Source organism: Eptesicus fuscus, chromosome 8 (genome assembly GCF_027574615.1).
Source record: "Eptesicus fuscus isolate TK198812 chromosome 8, DD_ASM_mEF_20220401, whole genome shotgun sequence".
NCBI classification, from domain to species: Eukaryota; Metazoa; Chordata; class Mammalia; order Chiroptera; family Vespertilionidae; genus Eptesicus; species Eptesicus fuscus.
Genome location: NC_072480.1, coordinates 83,751,844 through 83,766,867, shown reverse-complemented (window position 1 = coordinate 83,766,867; position 15,024 = coordinate 83,751,844). Strand labels below are relative to the sequence as shown.

The window sequence follows — 15,024 nt, the reverse complement described above, 5'->3', positions numbered from 1 at the left end:
AGAGGGAAATTGTATGACTGGGTTCGGCTCCACCTTGAGCGAGGACAGGGAGCGTGAACTTAGAGACCAATACCGCGGACTTGTTTGGAAGCTGATCAGAGGCATTTGGCACAGAGCTTGAGTATTGTGGCTTTACCTTTGAAACAATCGGGAAGCTTCACCTTCCCGCCCTTCTTTCCCTTTCCCGTTCCCCGGGTAGCATCCATTAGGCTTAGAATATGCCATTGCATTAAATGATGTCCCTAAATGCTGGTCTGCTGAGAGATGGAACTGATGTGGCGACCTCCCCTCTGTTCTGCTGGCCATCCTGGACAGACTCCAGTGGCCGCGAGACTGAAAGGGGTGGGAAGGGCTGAGGACGGTCACAAAAGAAGCAACATAATCTCATTTTTATAAAAGCTAACGGCTTGTTAAAAGCAGCCGTGCTGTCTGGAATAAGGGATTGTTTTTAAAAAGTAGGTTGAGGCTTTCCGTTTTATGATCCTGTTCAGTGACTATTTGCATTGCATTTCCTAAAAAGTTTTTTTTTTTTGTTTTTTTTTTAAATGGAGCAGGCTTTTTAAAAAGCAGGAAAGGTTTACAAAGGCGCCTCAGTGATTGCACACTGAGGGACAGCGAGGAGGCATGGTTCTCTTTTTCTTGCTGGAAGAAGCACAAGCTTCAGCCATTTCATTTACTACTGAGAAGCCTCCTTGCAAAGTCAGCTCCGAGTTGTTTTCAATCTACTGTGATGGGGGAAAAGCCGGCCTTTTCTCTTCTAGATGTTGACCTAAATGTACGAGTTACCAATACCTAACAGTGACTGACTGTGTCCTGACCCCTTAGACTCTGGTTGGTGGAGCTGTCTTGAAGCCAGCCCCAAACAAGAAGTGGGGGCATGCCAGGAGCCTCTTGGCTCCAGTGTTGCTGGCTGTGAAACTAAGGCTAGCACCTCTTGTCTGCAAGCTGTTCTCTAAAGGTCTCCTGGAAAACATACTGTACACTCTGCAGGCTTATTTACAACAAATGTGTGACATAGATCGTAGTAATGTTCGAGACACATGGAGTGGAAGCACTACATCTGACTAATATTTCCCTTGTAATATTTTACTTTCTGGGGCATGAAGTCCATTACCCTTAGCATCTGTCAGAGATTCTTCAGTCAGCAGGCTGTGAAACCTGTGAAGCCACGTGTACCTGGCTTTGGACAGGTGGGCACAATTGGAGTGCTCAGAACGCAGGGTGTGTTTTAATGCTACTTAAGTTCTCCCAGCCCAGGGAGGGGGCCCATTCAGTAAAAGCAAGGGCAGGTGCGCTCTGTGGCGTGCTGGCCCAGGAGTCTCACCAGGCTCTTTCTGGCTGGCCCCAGGTTCTTCTTATTTATTCAAGTAACTCGTTCTTTCTTCTGCAAACCTTTTCATGTGGATTTGAACCAAGATAATCTGCCTTTCCTACTTAACAGGACTTACAGAATTACGCCATTTGCTTCAAGGATGTAAGAATGTTTAACAATTCAGTAGCATTCTCCTTACAATTGTTCCTCATTTATTTGTTTTCATGATTGCACCAATGACCTCCCTCCCCCCTTTTTTTCACCCTTTCCTTTTCCACACTTAATGTAAAACCCTCTGAAGCTCAGAGGGGGATTTCTGATGATAGGCTCTGAATATAATGAGAGAGGAAGATACTTGAGGTAAGGGAGTGTCTGCAGAAACCAGTAGTGGCCCAAATAGCAGTGTTCTGTTTCTCTCCCTGGTAAGCAAGACTTGCCTCTTTGGATTTATGTTCCCGACTGGTGGCGTGCTCTAAGGAAGGCACTCTTGTGCCACGTTTACTGTACATTTCAACACTTCCCAACTTAAAAGAAGGTTGTTTAAAAGTTATTCGTGACCTGCCAAGTGTTAATTGAATCTACATCATGTTGTCGTACTAATTGGTTTCTGTTCTTTGCAACAAGGAGTATGCCTTTGCTCTGGTTGGGATCCTGTATTAGATACTGTTCATAAGATGTCCTAGTCTACCGGCGTGGCTCAGTGGTTGAGCGCCGACCTTTGCACCAGGAGGTCATGGTTCGATTCCAGGTCAGGGCACATGCCTGGGTTGTGGGCTGGTTCCCCAGTGTGGGACGTGCAAGAGGCAACCGATCAATGATTCTCATCATTGACGTTTCTATCTCTCCCTCTCTTCCTCTCTGAAATCAATAAAAATATATTTTAAAAAATTAAGGCAGGGAGACAGATTGAGCTTTTGCACAATTCCTTGCTTTAAAATTTTCCTTGTCAATGAAATATTTCTTACAATAACTGTAGTAAAGCATTAAGGGCAAGAGAAGCACATGCTTATTTTATAGGCATAATAGGGTCATATGGTATGTGCATGCTTAAGTCTCCTTATCTACCTAGTTCATACAGTATTAAATCTATAGTCATTTTCTCCTTTATGAATGTTATTAGCATATCCCGACTCACCCCCACCTCTTTTCCTCATTCCGTTCCCTTTCCTCAAAAAACGGCCCTTCTATAGGGCTCCACGAAAAGAGTCTTTTCTCTCAATTTCCTGCCAGGCTTGTCTTTTCCTGACTCTTGGGTTGTGCTCTGAGCTTGAGCAGACCGGAGGCTCCATCTTTTCCCACCCGACAGAGTGTTTGCATTAAGTGTCTCAGTGCTGTGACCTGGCTCTGTAGCGGCAGCACTTGTCACACTTTGCCATGGTCTTGACTGTGACAAACAGTAATGCCCCTCCATCCTTCCTCATGATTTGAATGGCCCATCCGTGGGTCTGTGGTTCTTCAAGGGGTACCAATAGGGTAGGAAAACCCACGGAGCCCCACGAATGCTCCGGGAGCTCCCTCCAGACCTTCTCACTCAATCAGGGAGGCCCTCCCGACCTTGCTGTCTTATCAGTTAAGGACACACTTGTCTATCTCCTCACTGACTTATAAACTTGTTTTTTTTATTGTCCTCCTTCTACGAAATATAGTATACAACTTAAAATGGTGCCAACTTTGAAGATTCATCAAGAAATCGGTTTATCTAATGGACACAGACAACAGGGGGGTGAGGGCATGAGAGGGGAGGTGGGGGGGGGGCAATGGGGCGATAAGGACACATATGTAATACCTTAATCAAAAAAGAAAAAAAAATTTAAAAATTGGCTTCTCAGGAGATGGGGAATATTTGATACCTTTCCCTTAGACTTTCCTTCCTCCTGTTTTAATACAGAGGCTGGAGACCCAGATCCCATGTATTAAAATGTAATCCAAAGACAGGTGTACAGAGAAAGGAAGGTGGTGGTGGTGGTGATGCAGGTGTCCTCTTAGTGGATGGGCACATGTGTTCACAGAAAGGCCAGATGTGCCCTGCTTCTGATTACACCTTTGCCATTAATTCTGACTATTCTACACTCCAGACAGTGCTACTTGACCAGCCCTGTCATTGTCTTCTCTTCTGTCCTCCTTATCCTGATGCCTTCATGAACTGACAGCGTGATGGAAACTTTCTTCTGTCATTCTCGACTGCGCACTCCAGATAAAGACACCTATCTGCTCACCCCCTTCACTGGCTACTTGGCCACCGTTGACATGACAACGGCCATCGTCTGCTACACTTTTTAGATTATGCTTATTTTTACGAGAAAGCATTTTTGCAGCCTTGTTTGATTATGAAAGAATAATAGTAATTGTTGCCTGTAGTGTCTGCCGTTGATTATTCTAAAAGCTTTACACATATGAGCCCATTTAGGTCTTAACTCTGTAAGATAATATTAGTTTCTCATTTTTAAGGTAGGAAAAGAAGGGCACACAGAGGTTAAATCACTTGCTCAAGACCATGGAGTTAGCATGAGGAGGAGCCTGGATTTGAACCGACGTAGGCCAGCCCTAGAGTCTACAGCAATGCCAATTTTCTAAACTGCGCCGAAAAGAAAATGCCCCTGATATTCTGGTGACAGAGTACTAAAATTATATCTCTATAACTGTGAGAGCTGTAGAGGAGTTTAGAGTAGCTTAAATAAATCTATAAATATATTCAGATAAATCTCAGAGATTTATGTTGTGTGAAAACAACCACCCTCTCACCATTCAGCTTAATATACTTTGGGATTGGATTCACGCTTAACATTCCGAACGCCCGTGTCTAATATGATAGCTTGCTTTTTTTTTTTTTTTTTCCAATTTTGAATTTCAACAAAAAATATTACTCTGATTGAATACACCATCCATGGAATGGCAGATCCCAAGAGACTATTTGTTGCATGTCTTATATTTTTAGCCTTGTTTGCTGGCAAAATGTGGAGCATGAGATTTGAGAATAGATTGTTAACACCAGAGGCTGCTGTTTCTGCTGTTTTGGGTACTCCTGCTGCTGCTCTCGCAAGGCAGATGGCTGGATTCATTTATAGAAAATAGATATTCATTCTATTTTGCATTTCCACTTTGAAAAGAACTTCTAATTGTTTGTGCCACATTGCATCGTATGGCCTTATTGTGCGCATACACATGCCGTGTGTAGATAATTGTCAGAATTAGGCGGGTGTTAATGTGTTCAGTTTGGACGGCGTTAGAAGTCTATTGCAAACTCTGTTGTGCTTTTGGAGTATTTCTTTGGGAAGTGGGTTTGTGTGTGGTATGGTGTGTACAGCATATTGTGTCCTTAACCCTCCCATCCCTACCCACCCCCTCCTACACTGAACTAAAAATGGAGGGCAGAAATATTAAAGTTTTGTTTATGTGGCTAAAGTAAAAATGATAAGCATGTATTATGCTTCTCTTATGACATCAGAGACATCAGACGGCTACAGGACATACATTACTTCCTAATATTGTTTCCAAGAAGACAAGAGTAAGGTGAAGATTGTATTCTTCTTATATGACCAGTTCCTCTGACGGTTTCCTTCATAAATAAGGGAAATGCAAAGCTGAAAGCTGTCTTTCAAGTGAGGTCAGTGCAGCTCCACTCAATGCAGATACTGACTATTTGCTCCCACGTTTCTGGTTCATAAAGTGCAAAAGAGACTTCCTCCCCAGAGGGAGACATTGGCACACGGATCCTTTGGAAACCAGCCCTGTAAGGATAGGAGGAATTATGTGGGAAAATATCACTGCGACAAGCGCAACTTGACTAAGAAAAGACAAATGTTTTGTTGTTACCCAAATTGAAAATGTAATTTCTCAGTCAGGTAAGTCGAAGGGAAAATGACATTGCAGACATTCCAGAAGTAGTTGACTGGCAGGCAGGCAGGCATGGGAAGCAGGAGATTCACGAGACCAAAGTGGAGAAATCCTTCTGACTACTTCAAGAACCCAACCAGTAGTGGGATAACTATGTTTAATATCATTCATACATTTTGAGAACTTACTATAAAAGCAAATTTATTTACTAAATATTGAATGAGCAGATTTGCCTCTAAATACATTTGTAGCATGTTGTTTAGAGTTGTTTGAAAGTGATTGGTGGCTTCTGCTTGCAACAGTACTTATTTAGAAACTATCATCTTTATTTGAATTTAATTTAATAAAATCTACTGGGAGAGGTGGGGGAACCAAATAAATGATCATGGGTTAGGGAAGCTAAGCTGGTAATATTTGAAACTCACAAATCAGTGCCTTTCAAATGTTAATGTGCATTTGAGTCACTGCCGATCTTATTAACATTCACATTCTGATTTCGCAAACCCGAGATTCTGCATTTCTGCCACGCTCCCTGATGACATAATCCACTGGCCATAGATGATAGTCATTCAGGTTTTTTATTTTCAATATTGTTTTTTACTTGGAAGCCAGTATGAAGTGGAATTCAATGTGTGACTATTTAAAAAAAATGCCAACACAAATGTCAGTTTTAACTCAAACATACAACCACTCATAAAACGAATAGACATTCAGGGAGCACCATTCTGGTGCAATATAATGTCTTAATTTCAGCATTTGTAAAGATAAATGAAATACTTTAAAACTCTTGAGTTTTATTTTGAAGTAGTTGAGGACTTACCTCTGCATCTAACTAATTTCCTGTAATAAAGAGGAAACTGAGTCCTCCAGAAGTTGAACAGTTTGCCCAAGGTTTTTGTTAAAGAAGAGGCACTATTCGCCCTCTTCAATGTTCCTTCATTTTACTGTATCTCTTAACTGGAGCTACACTTAAAATGATCCAGAGTATAGGATAATGAGGGAGGTAGGCTATAGTTATGTGTAGAACAAAACCAGTTGGTTAAAAACAAACAAACAGCAGCATTCATTCAGGGTCTTGATGGTCCCCAAGCAGCTGGATTGTTATAGTCACATGTGGTGTAGGAGCTGGCGTGTGGGGTCTTTGTCATAAGACAGTCATCTCTACCCATTATGTACTGTTACTCAGCACCTGGCAGCGCTTGTCCAATAGCACGTGCTAAATTATATATATATTTACTTTAACCTTTTTATGTTAAGGTATAAAAGTTTAAAATTTCTAAAATCTACTTATTATTTTGGTAAAGCATCAGGAACATTTAGCTGCTAGAGAAAATTAAATAACTGTTAGAGGGTTTTACATTTTGTTTTTTTAACGTATTGTAAAGTCTACATTCCTAGGTGGACTGCTATTCTAGATAGATGATTAAGTATATGATGTGACACAATCATGGTCTGCTGTTTTAAATAATTCATTTGCATGAAACTTGACACTTTTAAGGTACATTGACAGTTGTGGTCACTTTGTATTTTCACATCCACCCTGATGATGGCATTGAGGTTTAGAAATGTTTCAACCAAGGACAGACAGGTAGCAATAAACAGTATGGGGACTGGAAGCTGAGTCCACAAATGGTGTCTGGACATTTTTTACTTTCTTACCATGTTGTTCTCTTTTATTACCAAACTAGAGGCCCGATGCATGAAATTCATGCAAGGGTAGGCCTTCCTTCCCCAGGCTGCCGGCACCAGCTTCCTTCTGGCCGCCGGCTCTGTCTGGAAGGTCGTCTGGAAGGACATCCGGTCTAATTAGCATATTGTGCATTTATTATTATAGATAGGTGAATTACACTTATTTGGACAATACAATAGTCTTCTGACATTACATTTGAGATAGGGCTCTGGATGCCTGAGCATAGGAGAAACAAATAAATACACATTTGTAAATGATACCTGTTTTCTTCTTGGTATACATGCCGTTATGCTTCTCAAGGTTAAAAACATATTTTTTCCATCTGGGAAAAGGGGCGGTAGGAGCTGTGTCAGGAGGGATTGGAGGAAAGTAGAATTTTGAATATATTTAAAATGGTATACCATAGTATGGAATGGTGGTATGTAAAATATTCTGAGAAGCTTGCTAAACAATAATATTTTCTTAAAAAGAAAAGGAATTAAAGTGTTCATTAAAGTAGGTAAAATTACAAATTAGTTTTGTAGTTTTATTTTTAATGATGCCATTATGGATACCAAATACTTTTTAGAAATATAACACTAGCTCCTCAATCTGCATAGTTGACCAAATAACTTGTCTTTATTATTAATTTTGCGTGCTGTGTGCCTTATTTATTCTTTCTGTGTACAGTTATAAAACAAGATTATCAAGTCTTAATTTGTATTGTAATGCAGTGTAGTGGCACAATGCAGTTGGCCTTCCAATAACAATTTTCATCAATGTGTCGTTATGAGTGGTCTAACCTATTTTTTAGAAGAGATAGGGAAGAAATACAAACCCCCAAAATAAAATTCTTTGCCAGAGAAATGTGTGTTACTAGCCTTTTGAAAGGAGCTGGAATGAGTTCAACTCTCCTGCATCTAAACAGACAACCCTGTGTCTCCCTCCGTCTTGGAACCAGAAGCTGCAGTGATTGCCAGCAACTTGCATCCGGAAATTTCTTAAGTTGTTCCCCTTAAAAAAAGCAATCAGGAGGTTTACAGGTTTAGTCAGTGTGAGGTGTGTGGGTGGGATGTCAGCACTTGGGGTTTGCTTTAAAGAAATAAAGCTGGATAAAAATTTGTCATTATATATTTTTTTCACCTTGGAGAAAAAACACACCACATTGGCTATTTTCTCACATTTAGCGGACAGGTTGAAGTGCCCAGTGACCTCTGGGATAGCATGTGGAAACGACGGCCCTATCATACCACATCCTGCCGCAAAGAAGACCATCACCGCACAGCCAATTATTCATATTTGTCAAGGTGCTAAGTGCTTCAATGCATAGATATGTGTGTATGTATTATATATTAGGAGACTGTCATACATCATCATTATAGCAAACATATCATTAAGGTTCTCTGCTATTAATTTAAAAGGCATTAATAACACTTAAACTTGAGGTGTAGACACAGTTTTGACTTGAACATCAGCTTGTTCATTCAGGCACTGCCCTTTCTCTCTTTCTCCACGTATCTTCCATCTAACCTCCAATTCTTCGTCTCCTCTTGCTCCCTGTCTCTTCTCAAGTCAAAACTCCCTTCTCAATTAAGCATCGCCGCGGGCTGGTCAATTCAAGACCACGTGCCCTTCAACACGTCACTTTTCCCCCTGGTTCTTTTCATGTCTCAGATGAGAAGTGACTAGATTATTTTTAAAACTCTTTCCCACTCTAACATTTTATGATGCTATCTATTGTTTTCAGTACCATTTACTCGCAGTACTTTTTTTTTTTTTTTTATCATTTCGGGAAGCGATTCTTGGCATTTTAAATATATTTCAAAACCTTCAAGAAAAAAATGCTCTGGAAATAGAATGTTCAGGTCAAGGCTAGTGTGACTTCAGAGATGATACTGGTAACTGTGGCTTAAGCATTTTCAGCAGTGTACCAACAATAAAAGAACTTTCATTTTATGTATCAGTTTCTCTTAAATCAGTCATTCTAAACTAATGCTTACCTGTGCAACTATAGCAACAGAGTTGGGACGAGGGGAAACTGGCCCAAGGGGTTAGGAATCCCTCCAGTGCCTGGGCTCATTGTTGCTTAGGTGACTTTAGGTGGGTGCCCAGGCCCGCAGTTGCTAGATTGACATTTTCTTTTTTAATAGAAACCATATATATGACATTTCATGTTACATTTCCAGACTTGGAGTCTTTTCAAATGATTTTAATACAAAACCTTAGGCTCATAACTCACAAGATTCAGACTTCCAGTTTGTCTCAAATCAAATGACTTTTTCACATTTTGTTGAGATTTAAAGGCTCAGGGAATCAGTTAATCCTCATTTCCTTAAACTTTGGGCAATGCATGTAAAGCTTCTCTAGCTTTGTGGAGGAGCATGGTGTGAAAGAAGACAATAGAAAGCATTTAAGTAGCCTTTTATTTACCAATTGATACACACTAATTTGATCACAGAATGTATCTGTTTCCCATTTGTAAAGAAGAATCTTGACCTAGCTGGTTTGGCTCAATGGGTAGAGCATCAGCCTGCGGACTGAAGGGTCCCAGGTTCGATTCTGGCCAAGGACACTTGCCTGGGTTGTGGGCTCGGTCACCAGTAGGGGGTATGCAGGAGGCAGCCAATCAATGATTCTCATAATTGATGTTTCTATCTCTCCCTCTTCCTTCCTCTCTGAAATCAATAGAAAAATATATTAAAAAAAGAAGAAGAAGAATCTTAAAATTATATTGCTGAAAAGGACCCTAAAGTTTCTAAGCCAAAGCCCATTTCTCCACATGAACCACCAAGGTCTAAAGAAGCAACGTAACTTGCTTGGTTTTTAGAGGTCATTTCTATCAGAGCTGGCCCCTGAATCCAGGTCTTCACAGTCTCATTTTTCCTGCCTCTTTCTTTTTCGGGACTATTATAACAACAGTAATCAATGGAGGCACAAAGAAATTTTTAGAAAAAGATACCAGAAGACTAAAGACTATTGATCATATTACCCTTCTGTTCAAGGCTGTTTTTCTTTTACGTTTATATTTTTCTAAATGCCTTTGAAATAGGACAGATCCTCACTCCCCCTCCCCCCTGGTTGTGTTCTTAATCATAGAATATTGAAAGACTCAAGTTGGTTCAGTGTAGCAGAGCTAATTAATATTGCAAAAGAGGTTTATATTATAGATGCTATATATTTGTATTGAAATTTAGTGTAAATTTTAAGTTTTTGTTCCAATGAATTAAATTCTGCATCCTTGGTAAAAAAATAAATAAAAATTGGTCAGTATGAACCCACTAGTAGATGTACACATAGAAAAATGTATTCACTTCATATTTGCTAATAAATATGGGATGTTAGTGCCATGAGTTAGAATAGGAACCTTCCGCCTTACCCAAGGAAGTAACTTTAGAATGGTATTTAACCACACAGCTATTAATTCTTATCTGGATAAGTAAATTACTTCCAATTTTCACTATTCTCTGTTTACATCTGGTTTTACGTTGTGGTGAGAAGGTAAAACTTTCCAATTTGAATGGGTGGCCAGGTCTGTTGTTAGGAGGGGGTATTATTGAAATGGCGCCATGGACACCGGCTGGAGCAGATTTTAAGGAACACAAGCGCTGACTTGTGCTGCTTAGAAGAAAGCTTTTGAGGTTGGCCGCAACATACCAATAATGCCCCCATAAGGCCGTAAATCTGCATCCAGAGAGAGTGGATATGATTTTAAAAGCTTCGGATGCTTCTTCTCATGTACTCCCTATTGTTGTGAATTTTAAAGTGAATTCTGCATCTCTGAAGGCCAGGGGAGCTTGCAAAAAGCACTCCCTGTAATTGAGCTGGAACTTATACACTCTGGTGCCTCTGTCATGATTATTCATGCTGAAGCCACCTTGCTGGGGAAGTGTAAGACGCGGAGGGTGTTGCAAACTTCTGATTCTTGGAGATTAGGTGTCAAAATATTCAGAGTTTGGTTATTTTAAGCAATTATCAGTGAAGGATCTCAAGGCTGGAAATGGTAGTCAGGTTTAAAATTTTTAAATCCCTGGTTATCACCCAAAGCCATTTTTTTTTTAAACTTGCAGAAAGTTAAACATCTAATATTGGGTTAAGTGAGAAAATGATAGACAGGTGCTTTCAATGTGGGTCAGCATTAGCTTTCATTTTTCTTTTTACTTAAAAACTGATATTTCAGCCTGGCCAGTGTGGTTCAGTGGTTGAGCATCGGCCTGTGAACCAGGAGATCATGGTTCAATTCTTGATTAGGGCACATGCCTGGGTTGTGGGCTTTGTCCCTAATAGGGGGCATGAAGGAGGCAGCCAATCCACGATTCCCTCATCATTGATGTTTCTATATCTCTCTCTCTCTTCCTTCCTTTCTGAAATCAATACAAAATATATTTTTAAAACTTGATATTTTATAGTTTAACATGCATTTAACATTTAACCAGTTTTTTGAAACATAATAGATTGAAAGGTGACCACTAAAAGTTTAATGCAGCCCCTGTTTGTAGAAATACACATGATTATATTTTAAATTCGAAAGATAAACAGTGTAATTCTGACGTCTTCAGTCAGCTGATGCCAGGACCTGCATCTCAGAAAAATCAAGTTAGAACCTCAGCGGGCAGGACCCACTGATTTTTTTTTTTTTTAAGTTCTTCTGGTGATTCTCAGTTTGAGAACCCAAGATTGAGAGCCACTGACTTAATGAGTGCATTGATGGTGTAAAATTGTAGAAACTGATTATTATTATTTTTTTTAATATTTAGAGAAGATCTTTAAGAATCCCTATCAGAGCAAAAGTGTACAGGGTGAAGGTGACCGCTCACAAATCACCTTCCCCTCCGCATTAGGCCTTATCGGTCCACGTTGGATCTCAAATGACGTGGGTGAGTGAAATTAGATGCTGGCACAGAACATTCCACCTTTCAGAGCTAGACATTTCCTGCTAGGATGGAAGCACTGAGGAATTAATAGAAGGAATGAGATTATATAAGAAACATTATATAATAAGGGAAGGGACTTTAAGAACAGAGTTGGAGGGTATACCATATGTTTTTCTTCTGGAAAAAAGCACAGGGCCCACAAATGGAGATTCCTATTTTACCCCTCATCTAATGCCTCCTAGGCCCAACAATAAGCGATAAGTGAACATATTGATGAGTGGATTAATATCTTTGTGCTGGTCTCGGTGTCTGAAGTACGTAGGCTTGTACCTACTCCTACAGTGTAGGGCAAAATCCTAGTCAGCACCACAGTTGTGGCTAAAAGAAGTGTGCAGGGAAGCTGGTACACCTCCGACACTGTAGGAAGCGAGGCATAGGAATTCTTCCGAAAGCCAGCTTTTCTAACACTACCATTTCGTTCACAGCTCCCAGTGGTTCCTTATTCGTGAAACTAGAGACAAATGCTGTAAAACATGGGGTGATTTATTCATTGTTGCATATGAATATAGTTTAAGCATCAAATTTAAATGGATATCTGTGAATTTACACCACACTTCAGAAGTAGAGCACAATCAACATTTATCTGAGCTTCCCTTGAACTCACCGCTCAGGTTCTCCTTTGGAAGTCATCACGTTCACATTCCGTGCTTATTTCCTTGTTTTTATAAATAGTTTAAACAGATATGTATGTTCTTTGGAACATAGTTTACTTTTGATTTTTTTAAAGATATATTTAAATTATATTATAGTGTACAAAGTCTTCACCATTGTTTTCATACCTGGTATTGTTTCATCTGTGTTACTATTGCATGTTTTTTGTTTGTTTTTAGAGAGAGGAAGGGAGAGGGAGTGATAGAAACATCGATGTGAGAGAGAAACATTAATTGGTTGTCTCTTGCATACACCCCACCAGGAATCAAACCTGTGACCCTTAGGTATATGGGACGATGCTCCAGCCAACTTATTCACACTGGCCAGGGCTGCATTTGTTGTTGTTAATCCTCACCTGAATATATATATATATTTTAGAGAGAATGGAAGGGAGGAAGGGAGGGCAGAAAGGAAGAGAGAGAAACATCCATGTGAGAGAGACACATCCATTGAGTGCCTCCCCCACAAGACCTGACGGGGCCAGGATCGAACCGCCAGAAACCCAGATACCTGCCCTGAATAGTAATCAAACCCGAGACTCTTCAGTGCATGGTGGAAGCTTTAACCACTGAACAACACCAGCCAGGGCTGCAAGTCCTAATTTTGGTTCACTTATTTCAACTACAACATTCAATGGTGTGACTAAACCATAATTGACTTATTTATCTTACTGTAACTGAAATTTTAGTTGTTTTCAGATTTTTTTCTATTAGGAAAATTGCTACTAGGAACATTCGTGTATATGTCTGCTGTTACATCAGAACTATACTGTTTTGCTTTATGATTTAAATTACACACATATGTATTTCTATAAAACAGGAGCTCCATTAAATATTTCAAGTGTTTCGTATTTATCTGAGAATAGATTACCAATAGCTAGGGCATGAACATGCTAAATTTTCCAGATAATGCCAAAAATTTTCCAGCAATATGAGTTTCCATTACTTCACATCGGCCAACATTTGATGTTTCCAGGCCTAGAGATTTCTGCTAATTTAGTGGATATAATATGATTATCTCTGCATGGGCTTAATTTTCATATCCCTAATTACTAATGAAGTTAAACATTTTTCATATATTTTATTGCCATTTATTTTCTATGAAACACCTATTCAAGACTTCTGTACATTTCTTTCTATTTATCTTATGTATTATAGGAGTTTTAGATATATATGTATGTGTAGGTATATATAAAACTAATAATCCTTATTGTATGATTGGAATTACTTCTTTTTTATTTATTTTTTTTACTTTATGGTATTTTCTGGTGACTTGAATTGAATTTTTTGTTCTCATGAACTAAAGTTTTAATTTTAATGTAATCAATGTTATCAATAATTTTATGGTTAGTTCTTTTGTGTCGTGCTTAGGAAATTCTTCCTAAATTTCATTAAATGTATTTTATATTTCTTTTGAATTTTATAATTTGGCCTTTCATATTTGTACCTTTATTTCACCTAGAATAGATTTTTGTGTGTGTGTGTAACAGTTTGAGTTAGGGATTTAATTTCATTCTTTCATGTGAACAACCAATTGTCCCAGGACCATTACTGAGGAATCCCCCTCCTTTCTCTAATCATTGGCGATGTCACCTTTGTAATGTAGGAAAGTCTCCTATATGCATGGGGATTTGTTTTGTCTGGCATTAACTGTTTTTCGAAACAGTGCAGCATACCTTTCTGGTTTATTTTCTACTGCCCTTTTAGATACCCTCTACTCAACTGGACTCCATCCTCTGCCTCAAAACTGGCCCTGAATTTCCTTTGTCTTACAGATTTTACCTTTTAAAAATATATTCTATTGTTATTATTAACATTATTACAGATGTGCCCCATTTTCCTCCCCTTTATCCCCCTCCACTCAGACCTGCTTCCTTGTGTTTTTAGCATGCTTGTTTCTATTTTACTTCATATTATCTGTACATTTTTAAAGCAGCCATAGTGTTTTGCTCAGATTTGATACCCTTGAACAGAATATGATACCTTTTACTTAATAGATACTTAATAAATTATTGACCTACATTGGGATTTGAAATTAAAGGGATCTTAGAAATGATTCAATCAATCTCATTATATTTTCCCACTTGTAATCATTGAGATGGGTATAGTTTAAGTTCAATGCCCAGGATCGAACAGCTTGGTGGGTCCCTGACTCTTTTTGTCTTGAGCTTATTGCAGAACACCTTTCATCATCCATTCCATAGGCAAAGGACGGAGCTATCGGACACTGCCCAGGAGTATGAACAATGTGACGACACTGGAAAGCAGGTGAAGAGACACATATGTGACAGGTCCAAGATCCTTATCCTAGTTGAGTCCATTGCAAACAATGAGGTTCATGTCACTACCAGATGATGGGCATTTCCCAAGTACACTGTACTGACTCACATCTCTGTGTCCTCATTCATGCCCCTGTTCAACAGAACTGTTTTTATGGACCACAATCCACGAATCTTCCCCACTCCTAGAGATTACTTTCTTCTTATTGAATGATATATTTGCATACCTTGGCATCACTTCTGTTACTACACCAATCAGACCACATTTTAGCCTTTTTTTATAAGTTTCTCTCTTGATTTTTACCACTTGAGGTCAGATATTTTTTTTTTTTTGGGGGGGGGGGGTATT

The 15,024-nt window shown here is 39.3% G+C and overlaps 1 protein-coding gene across 1 annotated transcript in view; it reads left to right on the top strand.

Annotated features, from left to right (window-relative positions):
- The window catches only part of UNC5D (unc-5 netrin receptor D), a 502,716-nt gene that overhangs the window by 902 nt on the left and 486,790 nt on the right, over positions 1-15,024 (top strand). The window lies entirely within an intron of this gene.